General features: G+C 40.9%; 1 protein-coding gene across 1 annotated transcript in view; it reads right to left on the bottom strand.

Moving 5' to 3' along the window:
- tp53i11b (tumor protein p53 inducible protein 11b) overlaps window positions 1-15,060 on the bottom strand; it is a 51,407-nt gene extending 36,347 nt beyond the window's left edge. Inside the window, exon 1 of the mRNA XM_036148116.1 lies at window positions 14,926-15,060. The gene's annotated coding sequence lies outside the window, so the exon portion shown is untranslated. The remainder of the gene's footprint in view (window positions 1-14,925) is intronic.
- Between the last annotated feature and the right edge of the window lie 724 nt (window positions 15,061-15,784).

Below are 15,784 nucleotides of genomic sequence, written 5' to 3'. Positions count from 1 at the left end.
TAAACGTAACTTAACATATCCCCTATAAACCAAACATTTAGCAACAATATTCAATTTGTACAACAGGATGATAGTTTCATTGGTTTCAGGATCGCCGGGCGGGATTTTTGTAGATGTGACGTATTCAGACAACAATGGCGGCTCACAGCGAGGAAGCGAGCGCTAACGTTGACGCTGCCATTTTATCAGTGTTGTCCAATCTAACGAATATTAATTCTTTAAAAGAACACCAGAGAACGTCTTTGAAGGCTTTTGTTAATGGAAACTATGTTTTTACTCTTCTCCTGACCGGGTTTGGCAAGAGCTTGTAGCACGTCAGTAAAGATGGCGGACAAGTGGTTTATCCAATCATATCAGAGGACTTTTGATAAGGCCCCTCCTTCTGAACTACATCTCCAATGAAGCAATCCCAGATGGGCGTGTGGAGCTCTGTGGAACGAAATCCATCTGCTGAGAATCAGGTTATACTCTGCTTTCATATATATTAAAAAACAAATGATGAAAATGCTTCGGTCAAAACCCGTATTGTGTAACAACACATCCTGCCCAGTCCATTTCCAACAGATATACATATAATTCTTACATATGTGCTTAAGCATTTTTGTGAATTCTAGAAATAAAATCTCACATAGAATTTAACTGTACATAATTTTCTGAAAACTTACATTACACCCTATCCTCCATTTATTTTGATATCTATTCCCTGCATGAACAGTTGAAATGCATAAAATATGATCAATTATTACCAATTGTTTCCCTTTCACCAGACTACGAGTACAGTCTGGAAATTTACTTGAAATTATTGGGTTTTTTACTAGTATGAAATACTCTCTTCATTCACAAATGCAAATTTCATTGTATTTGCTCATAGCTAGTTTTTAAGACGAACGCAAACATTTTAATGACATGTCACAATACTGCTGGTATTTGAGCATATCTTAAGGCGCCGTATCGTACAACCGCCCTGCCCTAACCAGCATATAAAGGAAATCTCACGTAACTTGGTTATTGCTGTCAGGTTAAAATAAGGCAATTCTGTAATACTGTGAATATCGTGCCTGCCCTCTCCTAAAGGTTCACTAAAATGATGCTTTTGGAGCTCCTTCATGTCCCTGATCACAGATGATTCAGTTAACTTATCTTCAACATTCCAGAGGCACTTCTTGCTAAATGAGAGCTTGCTAATCAGGTTTTTACCAAGCAGCACAAATGCCACCCAGAGTTTATACAGAAACAAATGAGGCAATCAACCTCAGCCAGTTTCAAATCAATGTCTGAACAGGTCGGCTGGTGCTGAAGCCCCAAGAAGTGTGTACTTAATCAGGAAAAAGGTTGCATCCTCATCTCCTAGCTGAGCTCGCTTCAGCCTGAATGCATTTTGCCGTTCATTTAGCTCCTTTTAGAGGCTTGAGGCTTCTATAAACAACACGGTGCTCGATGTTCTCTCTCACCATGAAAAACCCGTGTCACGAGAAAGGACATAAAACTTATATTGCTTCCCAATTATGTTTGGTTGCAAAACTTACAAAGATAATAAAACCCTCAGCAGATTTACTATGTGAATGATCTGAAACCAGTAACTAAAAGCCAAGTTGTTTTCTTTCACACACAACTGTGTACTTAACTCATAAAGCATCAAATATCTCAACAATAATGTAGAAAATGATCTGCAAAACAAAAACGACAGAAAATCTTTCTGAAAAAAAAATCAGACAGAACTGATCTTGATCAAAACGGCCTAAAGACGTAAACACAGAGACCGCCTTGGGGGTGGGAAACCGTACCAAAAGATCATATGATGAACTTCTAGGAGAGATTTACTATCCACAGCAGGAATCATACTGGTCTAAACAAACGCATGATTATTTGTGAACATGCCTACTTGGATACCCGACTGCAACGGAGCCTCCGTGAAAGAGCAGCACCACCAAACGACAACTTCTCTGCCCCAAGGATCGCGAGTTAAAAAACATGAACATCTCGTCAGAGCTATTTAATACCAAGCAATCTGGCAGCAGAGACATCACCGCACCAATCACTATATGAATATTACCTGAAACAGTATTAGTTGACACTTCCTCTAAAAAGTCAATCTAAAGTATATCAGTTTTGTGAAAACTGTATGAAAACAAAGCAAACAAGATAAAGGCTCCAATGGTGGAGAGATGCAATCGTAGAGGAGTCTTCGTGTCAGTGGATTAAAGCTCTGCAGCCAAAGAGACGTTCCAGAGGGAAAGCGCCCGGTTTCTGTCTATGAGAGAATAGTCCAAGACACACCAATTATGAACTAGCCACAGCAGAAGAGACTTGTTGTTAAATGAAGCTATTAAAAAGGAAAAAAATAAAATCATCTCTTCTTTTTTTGACCGTCAAGTTAGCCGCTCATTTATCAAGAGCTCATTTTGCACTGGTGTAAACTGTGTGAATATCAGTGAGGCTGAATGCAGATGTGATCAGCAAAGTGTCAGAGTCGACGTGCTCTTTCCCTCGCTGTGCTTTACTCTGTTTCATATTTAATAAAGACGTGGAGCTCATGTCGGCATGTACACCTGATTGGATCTATTAGAGGTATTATGTTTATAGAATGACCAGGGAACATTTAGCAAGCAAAGCCTTTACACGTCTATATATGTGAAACTTACACAATGCAATATGAACTACAGATTACAGACGTCCATTATAAATTTAAAGCTTTAAAAATGTCCAATCAAGAATGATTAATAGACAGAAATTCAGCATTGAAAAAATAGAATTCTGAGTCCAGAATAATTATACCCTAAGAGCATTTCTGATGGATTATGAAGCATGTTCTACTCTGAGACATTTTCATATTTGACAACCTTTTTTTTTTTTTTTGCTTTTGTTTTCAGGTGTAGTTTATATCCAGACAGTCATAGACAGTCAGTTTATATGCAGAACGTTTATATAATAAAATGTACTGCATATAAAAAAGAAATGACCTTTTGACTTAGAGAAGTCTGAGCCGCAGGTTATCCTTTCCAACGCTTGTCACGGGTAATGACGGAGGATAAGGAAGAGAACATTCTCACAGATTACGCGTTTATGTGAATCACAAACTGTTCCTGCAGGTCTGTTCTCAATGTACAAAAGGATGATAAAGGCATAAAAATGGTCTAGTCAGATAAATGTGAAAGAAAAAAAAAAATCAGTGAGAGAAGCTTTGACATTAATAAAGACTAAAACATTCAAAAAGTTGAATACTTTTTCCACTGCAACAACATTCCTTTGCAATCAACCAGCTTCTAGGCAATGCAGTTCTGGAACTACAATGTACCACTAAATGAGGGAAATTAAACAGTGCATTTTTGGAAGATCATCCATCTCAGTTAAAATTAGGACTGGGCGACAAAAAACTATTTAGTCGATCAATTGGTATTTACAAGTTTTTAAATTAGAATTTTTGGAAAATTCCGATTTTGTTTTGTCAATACACTCATTGGGCTTCCATGAAGAGAATAGCATACAATGTTGAATATCCATCCATCCATCCATTTTCCAAACCGCTTTATCCCTCATGGGGTCGCGGGGGGTGCTGGTGCCTATCTCCAGCGTTCAATGGGCGAGAGGCAGGGTACACCCTGGACAGGTCGCCAGTCTGTCGCAGGGCACAATGTTGAATATATGTTCAGGAAAATATACCGTCAAATTTGTTGATTATTGTAAAGGGGAAACATTTCTACCATAATACGAGTCACTTTAATTTATTCATTTAATTTTTTTAGTTAGTTTGTAGCAACATAAGTGGAACGAGGCCTGTTCTTAGCTCACTGTGTAATCCCACTACCAGCAAACATTTTGTCATATTTTCATTGTTTACAACGGCAGGGCCACCATCTTGTTTTACAAGCCTGTTTGACAGCTTGTGTTTGGTTGCACTTTGAATTCAGGTCAATTCCCAGACAAAATGCTTGAAATAAAAGCACGTTTTTAAAATAATATCTTTAATTTCACTTTGCGAAATGAAAAGGAGGGAAAAAGAATCCATTAATCGGATTTGGTATAACAAAATCGCAGATTTTATTTTTAAGCCATATCGCTCAGCCCTAGTTAAAATATTAATGCCCAGGTGACAGCAGGAAATATTCAGGATAAAAACAGCAAAGGGAGGCACCCAGGAGCCATTCTGGTCAGACACCCAACCCAATAAGGAAAGCTCTACTCCAAGGTCCCCCCAGATGAAACACTCCCTTCTTACTCTCTCTCTGTAATTCTGACCCAGGCCACTTATATCCAGGATCTCTTTCTTTAAGCCATGATCTATATCTCATGGCCGCGGGTGAACGTTGGAATGTAAACAGACTGTATTTTGGCTCAGCTCTTCATCACAGCAGCACACAAGAGCAAACAAGGTTTATGCAAACAAGGGACTTAACCCTCTCCATCACTCCATCCTTCATGGCTAACATGCCACGAACCTTTGAAGTCCTTCCTTTGAAGCAGAGGCTGAACCATTCCCTGGATGGAGCAGTCCACCCCTTTCCAGCTGAGAATCATGTCTCAGCTATAGAGGAGCTGGCTCCCATTCTGGCCATTTTACTGTGAACCACCACAATCCTTGTTAAAGGCCATTCCTTGAAGATGCTAAGGGAACCACATAGAACCCAGACCAGATGCCTTTCTGTGCACTATCATGCCCAAAGATCTTGTCCAGAGACAGCACAAACAGGACCAGTGACGAGAAGCACCACTGGTTGAGACCGACCCACACCAGGAACAAGCTTTGACTTTGTGCCGAGGATCAGACACACCTCTCCAAAATGTTTTATCTCAACAACAAATTATTATCACAGCAATGCTGCAAGGGTAAAGATCCGCCGCTCTGCAACCACTGTCATTGTAATAACCAGACATGTGTTCACAGGTAAATTGGTCTGTTTCCATGAGCCTGTTACCCTAATTTTCTTGTTAACCTAATTTTATTGTAATTTTATGTTATTGGCATCTTATCTGTTTGTGTCCACTCTGTTCTCTCCTGTAGTGTCTTGTTTAACGTTCACTGTTTTTACCTGCCTTAGGACAGCGGATGCAAATTAGCTGTTGTGCTAATTCTGGCATATTAACATTGATGCTTTATGCTGACATGTTGATGAATGTGCATTGTCCTCATTCAAATAAATAAATAAATAGACTCTCTACTGAATCCAACATTCAACAATCTTCCATATTTTCTTAATGGTCTTCATTATTAGGTAAACAGCCTTTGTTTTAATGTTCTCTATGAACTGTTTTGACTTTATCACTTATGAAATGCTCTCTGTTATTCTATAAGCAAACCTTTCTCGTGTTAGATGAAGACAGGCCATGGTGTTGGCCCAATGAGCCTTTAACAGCATAAAGCCTAATTGTGTGTGCCACCTGTTAATTTAACATCAACTCATTTCTGGACCTTGCTGTTAACGCCTTCACCCATTACTATTCTGCAGCAACAAACGCTTGATTGTTAAAGTTAATTAGCTAATTGCAGATCTTAATTGTCTTGGTTGTAGATGGTCAGGTTAGCAACTGGTTCTACGTTGGATTAAAAAGCTAGGACCTCCCTGACCTTGTCCTGATGTCTGGCGACTGACTCATCAGAAAGAGTCTGTTGAAAAAAAAAAATCCCAATCTGGCACGTCCAACTTCTGTGTCGACCAAAGGCTGATTAGTGCGTGGTCACACATCACACGCAAGAGAGTGGGATGGATTTTTCTACTTTTCATCTTAAACCTGTAATCTTCTGGCTTAATTAGATGGAAAGTACTTAAGAGGAACCTTCAATTAAATACAGATTTTAGGCAATCAATCACGAATAATACCAGCTAAAGTTGTGGGTTTAGTGGGAACTTAATGTTCTGAACATTCTTTTAAAAAGTAAATGAAGTGAAAAAGAAGGACTTTAGCTGCGTGCACAGGTACACTCGGTGTCGACAGTCGACACAGCGTGTACCTTCCTGGGAGAGGAAGCTGCTGTCTGAAATTTTCCACATTTAACAGCAGAGATGTTTCCTTCTTTTGTTGCATCTGTCTGAAAAATCCCCATAAAAAGGTTTATGCAGGAGTCAGCTAAACCAAGCATACAAAGTAAATGTTTAGAATGCTATGAGTTATATAATAGAAGTGCATTTACAACGATTCTTTTCTTGTGTGGGCAAGTACAGCAAACCCCTAAGTATTAGCACCCTTTTAACTTATTTTTACTCACATTGAGGACGCACATTTTGTTGTGATCACAGCAGCAAATGTTTCATTTCTTCTTTGCCAGCTACCTGAACCAAAGTCCGATTGGGTGGACAGGATGTCTCTAGTCCTGCAACAGATTCTTGGTCAGATTTAGGTCATGGCTTGTCCAAAACATGAATGTGCTTCATTATAAAGCCTTTGCACTGTAACTCTGGGGTGGAAGGTTAGGTATGTTGCTCTGCTTGAATGCAATATCCACCCCAGTTTCAGCCCTTTGCGACGTCTAACTCTTCCACTGTTCGACTCCACCCAGCTTCCCATCAGCTGTGACCAGCTTCACTGCAGTAGCTGCAGAAAAGCGTCCCAGCATCCCATGATGCTGCCTCCGACATGTTTCACGGTGGAGGTGGTGTTTTCAGGGTGTTTTTCTGACGAGATACATCTCATCCGCATGTTTGTGTGTAGTAGTAGTTTAGGTGGACCGCCGCGTCTTGGTGCGTTTGCTCTTGTGTCTCTTCCCACTCGGACATTGGAGTCAAGAGCAAGGCTGGGCGATATACTGTGCCTATATTTTAAAAATATGGAGATTTTTCAAAAAGAGATATAAGAAGAGATTATATAATTTATATCAAGATGGTCTATGCTGCATTAGAATTCGATTTATTCCAGTAGGCTATTTTGGTTGTTAAAAAACTTGCCTGTGAGACATTTGGGACAAAACTATATCAGGATAAATATTGTATATCGGCATTCAGCCTAAAAATATTAAGGTATTATTTTTCATCCATATCACCCGGCCCTGGTCAACAGTGTTCTGAGAGATGCTTAAAGCTTCAGATGTTGTTTTATAACACTGTTTTAAACTTCTAAACAACACTACCGTTTTAGGCGTGTTCCTTTGCTTCCAGGTTGCTTCTGAAGGCAATTTACCTCCCTGGATTTATTTTAGGGATTTTCAGAATGCAAGTGTTGAATGCATACGCACCATTTAGATTTCTAATGTAAAGAACCTTGAAAACCACGTATCATTTCGATCCACATCTCCACGACGCACTACTTCAAGTTCGTCAATTACTAAAAAGCCTAATGATTTATAATGAAATATATGGTTTTTAACAAGACAAAATCTAAAAGCATTTTATTAAAAAAAGGTATAATGTGGTTTAAAGTCCTACACTGTCAACGATCCTCTCCTCTCCTTCTTGATGGGAAGCCTGTGCTAATAACTACTTAATGTTTAGGTTTATTTTTGATTGCATAGTGGCATTTTCAGAGTTCAGAGGCTTCACCTAGACAGACATGTAGGCCTGGACTATTAAGTCTGATGAAATATATGTGCAGATACACATCCTTGCAGACAAAGTCCAGCTTCAACCTTCGACACATTTTTCATGCATCTCGTTATCCGGGTGCTGACAGCACTTTGAACAGTTACAAATTGCAGGGCTGTGATCACCACCCCACCCTCGGTGCTGTGGGAATGCATGTAGTCAGATTTCCTCCTAGTGATGCAAGTGCTTTCAAACTTCAGGTTTTTTTTTCCCCAACAAGACTCTTGATCACCTCTACCCAGGGAGAAAAGTTCACTGACTTCAAATTGCTGGCTGAAGTGGTGTATAAGACCCCACGGTAGCAGCAGAGAGGGGCTCCGGCCTTCAGGGGAAAGATGATGATTTTTAGCACACGGGAGTCGGGAGGAAAGTTTCAGCTCGGTTGAGGCTGCATAAGATCGGCAAATTTACAATCTGATTCTCGATCAAATTTTTAAAATGAGATCCGCTATACATCTCTAGAATAACCCCGGCGGTCCCTGAAACCTAGCCGCAAAGTTCTGCCTGAATTACTGCTCATTTAAAACGAAAGTATGCCTTTTAAAAATCTATGTTTTTAGAGGATTTCTTTATCGGTTAAACATATCAAAAGCAACAACTTTAAATCCATAATTACTTCGTGAAATTGCCGACATCTCCGAGAGACGATGCGAGCCAAACAAAACGGAAAGAGCAGCGTGCTTTGATGTGAAGAGCTCAAGCATAATGAATCCAAAATGAGACTTTTATAGTTTTATCGTTATGCACCGACAGAAACCAATAAGCTGTCACATTTACACACAAATTGGTAAATGTACTTCGCCTCCTCCGAACAGCGAAAAGCTTCCTACCCCCCGTCCCGCACCTTCAAAGGCGATCATTCGGCCGAGGCTGAAATACAACGTATGGACTGGACTGGTCAAATGTTCTCTGCGGAGGATAAACAGATGCACGCCTGCTGGAGACTTCAGCCGATACCCAAGTATGTGTCACAGCTGAGAGCGGGGAAACTGAACGCAGGCAGCCATCCTCGTGGACACAGCATCGCCGGTGCATGGCGGGCGCCGGAAACTAGAACTCAGTGTTTACGCATTAAACTAAATATAGCATTCTACCTTTAGCAGAAACATGTCAAATTTATTTATACAGCACATTTATAAAAAAAAAAAAAACGGCAGCAGTTGATCAAAGTGCTTCACAACTACACCAACAATCATAAAAGTAGCAAATAGAATAAAAACAAATATACATTGAAGAAAGAACGGTTAAGATTTCTAGGAGCTACCAAACTAAGGCCCGGGAACAGAGATGAGATTTAACAGACATTTAAAGTGCATGCAGAGCGGACATGTAGAGGTAAGGCAAGGTAAGAAAATGCATCTTTCTCGTGGCTATAAAAAGCAATGTAAACAGGCAGAAAAGAAAAAGCAAGAACCGATGACTCCCACTGAGAGACGTGGTTGTTTAAAAAAAAAAAAATCCTTTTAACAGTGAAAGCGGTAGAGAAAACAAGGCAAGACATTTTACACTGCTGTTAATGGCCCTGCATATTAAGAGTTTGCATACAGCCATTAAGTGCATGAAAGTAATGATTTTTTTTGCTTTTAGTGTCACGCCTGAACCTCCCCGCCCCCCCCTTCCCCTCCAAAATAGATTTAGCAGAGTTCATTAAATGCCATTTCTGGCACAGACCTGGCTTTTAAACAATCTGTAAAATCATTGCAAAAGCTGTATTGGCGTGTGTGAGTGGCATCATTGTCCTGTTCAAACATCCGATTATGTCCAGGTTTCAACCTTGCAGCTGTGGATTTGAGAGGAAGAGAAACAGATCCACACCATGATGCTCCCACCGCCCTGCTTGACCACGGCTACAATGTTCCCAGGTTTGAAAGCCGTGTGCTTGAAAATTATAACCAACCTCCACCTGAGGGTGACGGCTTGGTTCAGGTGGTTAACTGGACAATAGCACAAAAAGCTAATTAGATTTACTCAATTTTGAAAGGCCTCCAATGGACCTCGATTCTATTGAAAAAGTAGAAAGCAACTCATTTGAAATAAGCTTTACTATTCCCGATGAGCTGTTTTATACCCAGCCAGAGCGCTGGCCTGGAATTTGCTGGTGGCTATAAAAAAGAAAAGTGCCTGGATCATCAGCAACTTGCAACATTTAGCCAAGAACAGGTGTATGTATACATTTAGGCCTGTGGAAAAAAAAAAAAATCACAATTGAGCACTCGCATATATTTTCAATCGTTTAAAGGTGCCGTATAATCATTCCACCCAGCAAACAAAAGTACAAATGCATCATTGATAACAACGAATTGACACGACCTCGCTGCCATTGATGAGCGAACGTAAACTTCTGGCGCACGTTAAGTCGGAGAACACATCGTTAAGCAGGAAAACATCATCCTATGCATGCAAAGGCCTGCAAACTCACATATGCTTATCTCTAGGTGATAAAATTGTAAAACAGTTGGTTTGCTAAATCATCACTGGGCTGTGTTAATCCAAAAAGAGTTGTATTTAAAAAAGGGGGGAGGGGAGGTGCACCATGTGCTTCACACTGCAAAAACAGATCTAAAAATAAGTAAAATGTTCTTAAAGTTAGTGTATTTATCCTTGATTTGAGCAGGTAAATAACATTATCTGCCAGTGGAATGAGTATTTTGACCACTAAAATAACATAATTAGACATCCTGCACTTGAAATAAGATGATTGAGATGAGTTGTTCCCATTTTAAGTGCAAAATTCTTATTCCATTGGCAAATCATCTTATTTACCTGCTCAAATGAAGGACAAATGCACAAATTTGAACATTTTACCTATTTCTAGTTCCGTTTTTGCAGTGCACTCATCCAGCACATAGCAAACAAAGAGTGTGAAGGACCCCTGAGACCCCTTGAGGCTGTATTGAGTCCTAAAGGCTGCCTCAGTGGCTTCTGACAAAACTAACTAGAGACACACAGCCGTCTATCTGGGCTGCTGGAACTCCCTGAAGGGTTCCGCCTCACCGCTCAATCCAGCGTGGCGCAATGCCCGCATGTGGTACATTTGTGCGGCAAATGGGAGGTCATGATACGTCTCCATTTGTCCGGCACCTCCTGGGTAGCGCAAGCTTTGTTCCCCATTAGAGCCATTAGAGGGAAACTTGGGATAAAAGCTGAGAGGTTCTTCGAAGGGTTTCCGAAGGTGACGAAATGCGGCGCCGGTAAAGCCGACCCAGGAGAGAAAAGTAAGTCAAAAAAACGTCCTCCCCGAGCGCAGTCTGACAGCCGTGCCAGACCTCGTATTGTTCCCGTTCTCAAAATACAACACCGCTCTGTAAGCAGAGTAAGCAGAAAGTGGTCTGCTGGGGGAAAATGGTTAAAAGGACAGAGAGGCCTTTTGAAATATCCAAGCCAGAGAAATGGCTGACGGCTACATCAACACGGCCGCAGTAACACGAGCAGACACCCTGCGTAGCTTGTTTTACGGCTACTTTTAGATGTTTTTTACAAAGCTCAGAACTTTGTTTCTGTGGGCAGGGAGAAGAGAGATGGAGGCCCTGTTTCCTTGCTCCCGTTTCTTGTGCCAATTAGGAACCCCGGCCCGCCCACGCCACCTGGATCCTGTGCTGATTCTTCACCGGAGGAGCAAAGTGTTGCTGCTACCGGGAGGATAAGACGTGAATTAGGACAGGAAGAAAACACAAAACAAGAAAACGGTGCTAAAGCGTGAACTTGCTGACAGGACTTTACTCATTTTTGAAACGGAGTAACGTTAGGTTCGGCTGGTGTGCTCAAAGTACAGCGATTTTTGCATTCTTCAATGGAGCTTACCTGTTTTCTATACATTTACAGCAGCCACCCCATGAGCGGTAAGTGAGAACACTACGTATGTTTCCTGATAATTTGCCAACAAACTACACATGGATGCGTTCGTGAGGGGGAGTGCAGCTGGAACGCCCAAATTTGATTTTTAAGCAACAACTTAAAAATGCTGACGTGATCTGCAAAAACTGTCACACCGTCCGCCGCAGCTACCAAGAGGGATTTTCAAGAAGGCAGGCTGACAATGGGCTGAGTCGAACCAGTGAGCCCAAGCATGCTTCCATGTGCAGTACAGCCTAGACCCTTACCATCGTTAGAGCCTAGAGCACTGAGAGGCAGGGTGGAATATTCCCAACTCAGTGCTGTAGACTACTAAAAGAAATACTCAGCGATCAGCACCATGCAAACATTTCCTTATGTTTTATATATGTAACAAACTTTACTTTAACTTAATTAATTAGGACAAAACCAATAAGTACAGGAACATTCAGCCCCTGTTTAGAGAAATGTATAATTTAAAAAAGGGGACATATCCACATTTTAGCCCCCAAATACATTTTGTTATGCACTTGGAGTCTCTATGAGTGAGGAAAAGTTGAATGTAGTCTGCTCAGCTGCTGCGTAGATATCTTTATATATTGTTTGGGTCACATTTTTCAAGCCGTGAAGTCACGGAAGCGCTACACAAAGTCCTGGACTTTGAATTTCCAATTTTTATGTCTCAGAGCGTTTTTTTAGCCCAAGCTAAAGGATGCTGAAGCTACAAGTCAGTTGTTCGTGACACCGTCCCCCAGCATGCTACCAAAATGACCAAAGAGGTTGGAGTGGAACGCTCTGCGGCCTGGAAGGAAGGCGGAGTGTGAAGGGCTTCCTTTGCACAATCCTATCTGCACGTACAAATGGTTTTTAAAAATACTCACCTGTACACTGTGATCGCACACTGTCTCTTTCTCCTGCATTGTTTACATTTCAATTGTTTACTGTTAAATCACTGCTGCACTTTATCCTGTAATTTACTATAATTTCCAAGCTGTATGCCAACGAACTTTGGTTCTGTACGCACTCTGTGCATACAAAATGACAAATAAAGTTGTCTAAGTCTAAGTCATTTAAAGAGACGGCACCAAAACGAGCTGCTCTTGGACGCACCTAAGAACAGGAGTAATAAGGAGGAACGTGGGAGTAAAATTAACGAGGAATTCAGACCAAAGTGTTGCAGTTCCACTTTAAACAGACCACTACTAAATGACTTCAATGTGAAAAGAAAGAACTGAAAAGCAATATATGTCCCCTCTGAATGTTACCTGTCTACCCAACAAGAAAGTAACTGAGGCTACTGCCTTTCACAGAATAGAGAAAAGAATACATCGGGATGGTTGAGGAGGAAAAAGTGCATTCCCCGCACTTTCCCCTGTTCTCCCAAATGAGCATCGCATCTGCACACATCCAACCTGGGGTTCTTACACTAACTCTATACGTGTTTATAGTCTTTATGGATGTGTGCACCTTTGGTTCAGCCATGCAATTTTATTTTACCGTAACTACTAATCTTTCGTGTGCAGCTGGGTGCTTACATTTGCATGTCAATTTGCGGTTGACACCATTAAATGTCACGACAGAGGGACAAATAAAGAATCCTTCTCAACCAAAATACAAGGTATTTCAAAACAAACCCGGACCTGGCGAATACAGGACACATGTTCACAGTGTAAACAAGGATCTGGTCCCTGCAAGTGTGTTCGGACGTAACCCTGTGCAATATTTCTGTTTTCACAATATTTCTCTTAGAGATCAACTCCAGCAGCAGGCTTGGTCTCTACAGGTTCCTATATTTTTTTTTTTTCTGCTCTATCTGTCAGCTTCAGTCTGGCTCCACCACAACCTGTGTTACTATTAGCCACATTAGCCTCCAATGCCTTATTGCCTCATTGTGAGGGCTCAGACAATTAAAAGTAGAGCCACTTGCAATCCCTTTATCTGACCAGATGAGAACGCTTTAAAATCCCTGACAACATTTTACACAAGTCACTGATCTCGCTAAAGCCAACAAATCACTCTGAAACTTGCATCTTTGTGTTTCAATTCCAGCCGTAGACTACTATTGTTTTTTTGTCTAAAATCAATCTTTACACCCCTCATCTGACATTAGTGAAAGGTTAATTCAATGTGCTGAAGTAACTGTTGTTTTTTTTCTGTGTTTTTGTTATTCTTACCTCGAAATTATGTGAAATCTTGCATTAAAAACTCATCCGTTCTATCTCAACCCTGGAGTTGTTGTAAAGGAAATTCCCTGGCGTTTGCCTGCTTTGATCATCCGATCTACACGCGTCTGACCCAAACAGGCATCTCAGGTTAGGGCTTGTTATGTGATCAACTGCGTCCGTCCCGGCGTTGCAAACACGGACATGTCAAAACACACGCATGTGCCAAAACAGTGACGTTACACAACCGTCCACCGGCTGCAAACATCCAACCAAATTCATTAGTGAAGAGGGGAAACGCCTCAAATGCAGCCCTCATACTACAGATCACCCCATGGGAAACAGATCTGAGATTTCCCCCCACCAACATGAGAGAACAAGTCCTGACACATCAGGTTTGAGAGGAAATCTGTCTGATCCATCTCTCTCCCAAACTAGAACAGCAGGATGAGGTACATAGTATTTTCAAGGTTGTTTTAGGGATCGTCTTTAGGAAAGTTTAGGAAAGAGTGACAGGAAGATACACACTGATCATGCACACTCCAGCAAGTATAAACAGAAACCCTCCTCTTCTTGTTGGTGTGGTATGGCAGCATTTAACAAAAAAAAAAAAAAACGAAAGAAAAATGCTCCAAATGCAGCTATGCACAACACTGAATCAGACAAACAGTTAAAACACGAATTTAATTGTAGTTTTTACTGCTCTAGCAAGTCTAACAATTTACTTTCTAAACAGGCAATGCTCTTTCTCGCCATGACTTTATTAAGAAAGCGACGGGAGTCTTAAAAGCATATTATTAATTTCAGGAAGATTTTAATCGGGCAGAAATACGATGAGTTCCTCGGCAACATATTTTTTTCTTCTTCTATCTTGGCTGCATAATAACTTCACACTTGTTGGGTGTGGGGGGGAGCGGCGGCTGAGGCGTTTATTCAGAGCAAAGCTATAAAAATAGAACCGCAGAGGGACAGGGCTGCTGCTGTGTTCATGGATAATAAGCGCTCATCTACGCGCCGCAGATTCACTAAAAAAAAAAAAAAAAAAAACGAACGGAGCCTCACATCTTCGCGGTCAAGTTCCATCACCCAGCTGTGTTTTACTCCGCGACACTTTCGAGAGAGAGAGAAAATATATAAACAAAAAATAAATAAATAAACAAAGCGTCTTGAACAACTTCAACACCCGCGATACAAAAAAAACAACTAATTTAAACGATTTCCCTGACAACGAAAATCTTATACGAGTTACATTTTAAGCTAGCAGTTTAATATTTAACCCCCCCCCAAAAAATATGTGGACGGGCATTAAATAAAACACAGCGTGAAGCATCACGAATTAAAAGTGCAGTTTGAAGTAAAAGAGGGTGATAAACGTGGCGAAACAGACACAGAGAGTGGACAACAACAGGGGGGTAACTTACAGCGTGGAGCGGAGCGGAATCCAGAGTTCGCTTGAGGGGGAAGGTTAGCCGTGCTCACTGGGAGTGTGGCGAGCGGTTTGTGGGGAAGCTCGTGGAGGCGCTCCGTGCTTTCACCGAGCCAGAAGCGGTGAACAATGCAGTACCGTAATGCACCACAGCAGCGGGGGCGAGGAAGTCTGCTGTTCCCGTAATATCCGGACAAGCACGCACAAAAATGGAGAAGTTCTATTTTTGCATGAAAAGAAAAAAATCACAGTTTTCTCCTTCTTACAGCCAGAAATACGGAAGAGGATTAGGGCCATTCAAAACATATAATAAAAGTCTATTCAATTCTGACTTTTTTTCTCAGAATTCTGAGGAAAAAAAGTCAGAATTCTGAAAAAAAAGTCAGAATTGAACAGAATTTTATTTTATTTTTTGAATGTCCCTAATCCTATTCCGTACACAAACGTCAGTTAATTGTATTAGATTAAAAAAAAGAGAGAATAATTATCAGGTGAAAGAAAATAGAATTTTTTTTCTGCATTTGCTGATCTGGAAGGTGTGATGGGCATGAATAAAAAAAAAAAAGTGGATCTACATGTTAAACGCCATGTGCGGCAGACAAAGTAGCACTGCACACCATCCTGAACGCACCGTACTACTGTGAGGCATGGAGGTGGCAGTAGCATGCTTATTCATTTTTGATCATACTGCATTAGATTTCTAAGGGCTTCCACTATTCACGCAGCTGCCCACAAAATGAACTACATTTGGAAGTATTTTACATTTTGGTTGTTTTATCATCAATTAACACAGAACACTGACACTGCACTGCAAAAACAGAACTAAAAATAAGTAAAATTTTCTTTAAATGAAT

The sequence above is a fragment of the Fundulus heteroclitus genome, chromosome 2, assembly GCF_011125445.2.
Source record: "Fundulus heteroclitus isolate FHET01 chromosome 2, MU-UCD_Fhet_4.1, whole genome shotgun sequence".
Classification (NCBI taxonomy): Eukaryota; Metazoa; Chordata; class Actinopteri; order Cyprinodontiformes; family Fundulidae; genus Fundulus; species Fundulus heteroclitus.
The sequence above is the reverse complement of the archived record's forward strand: the minus strand, read 5'-3'. Positions and strand labels throughout refer to the sequence as shown.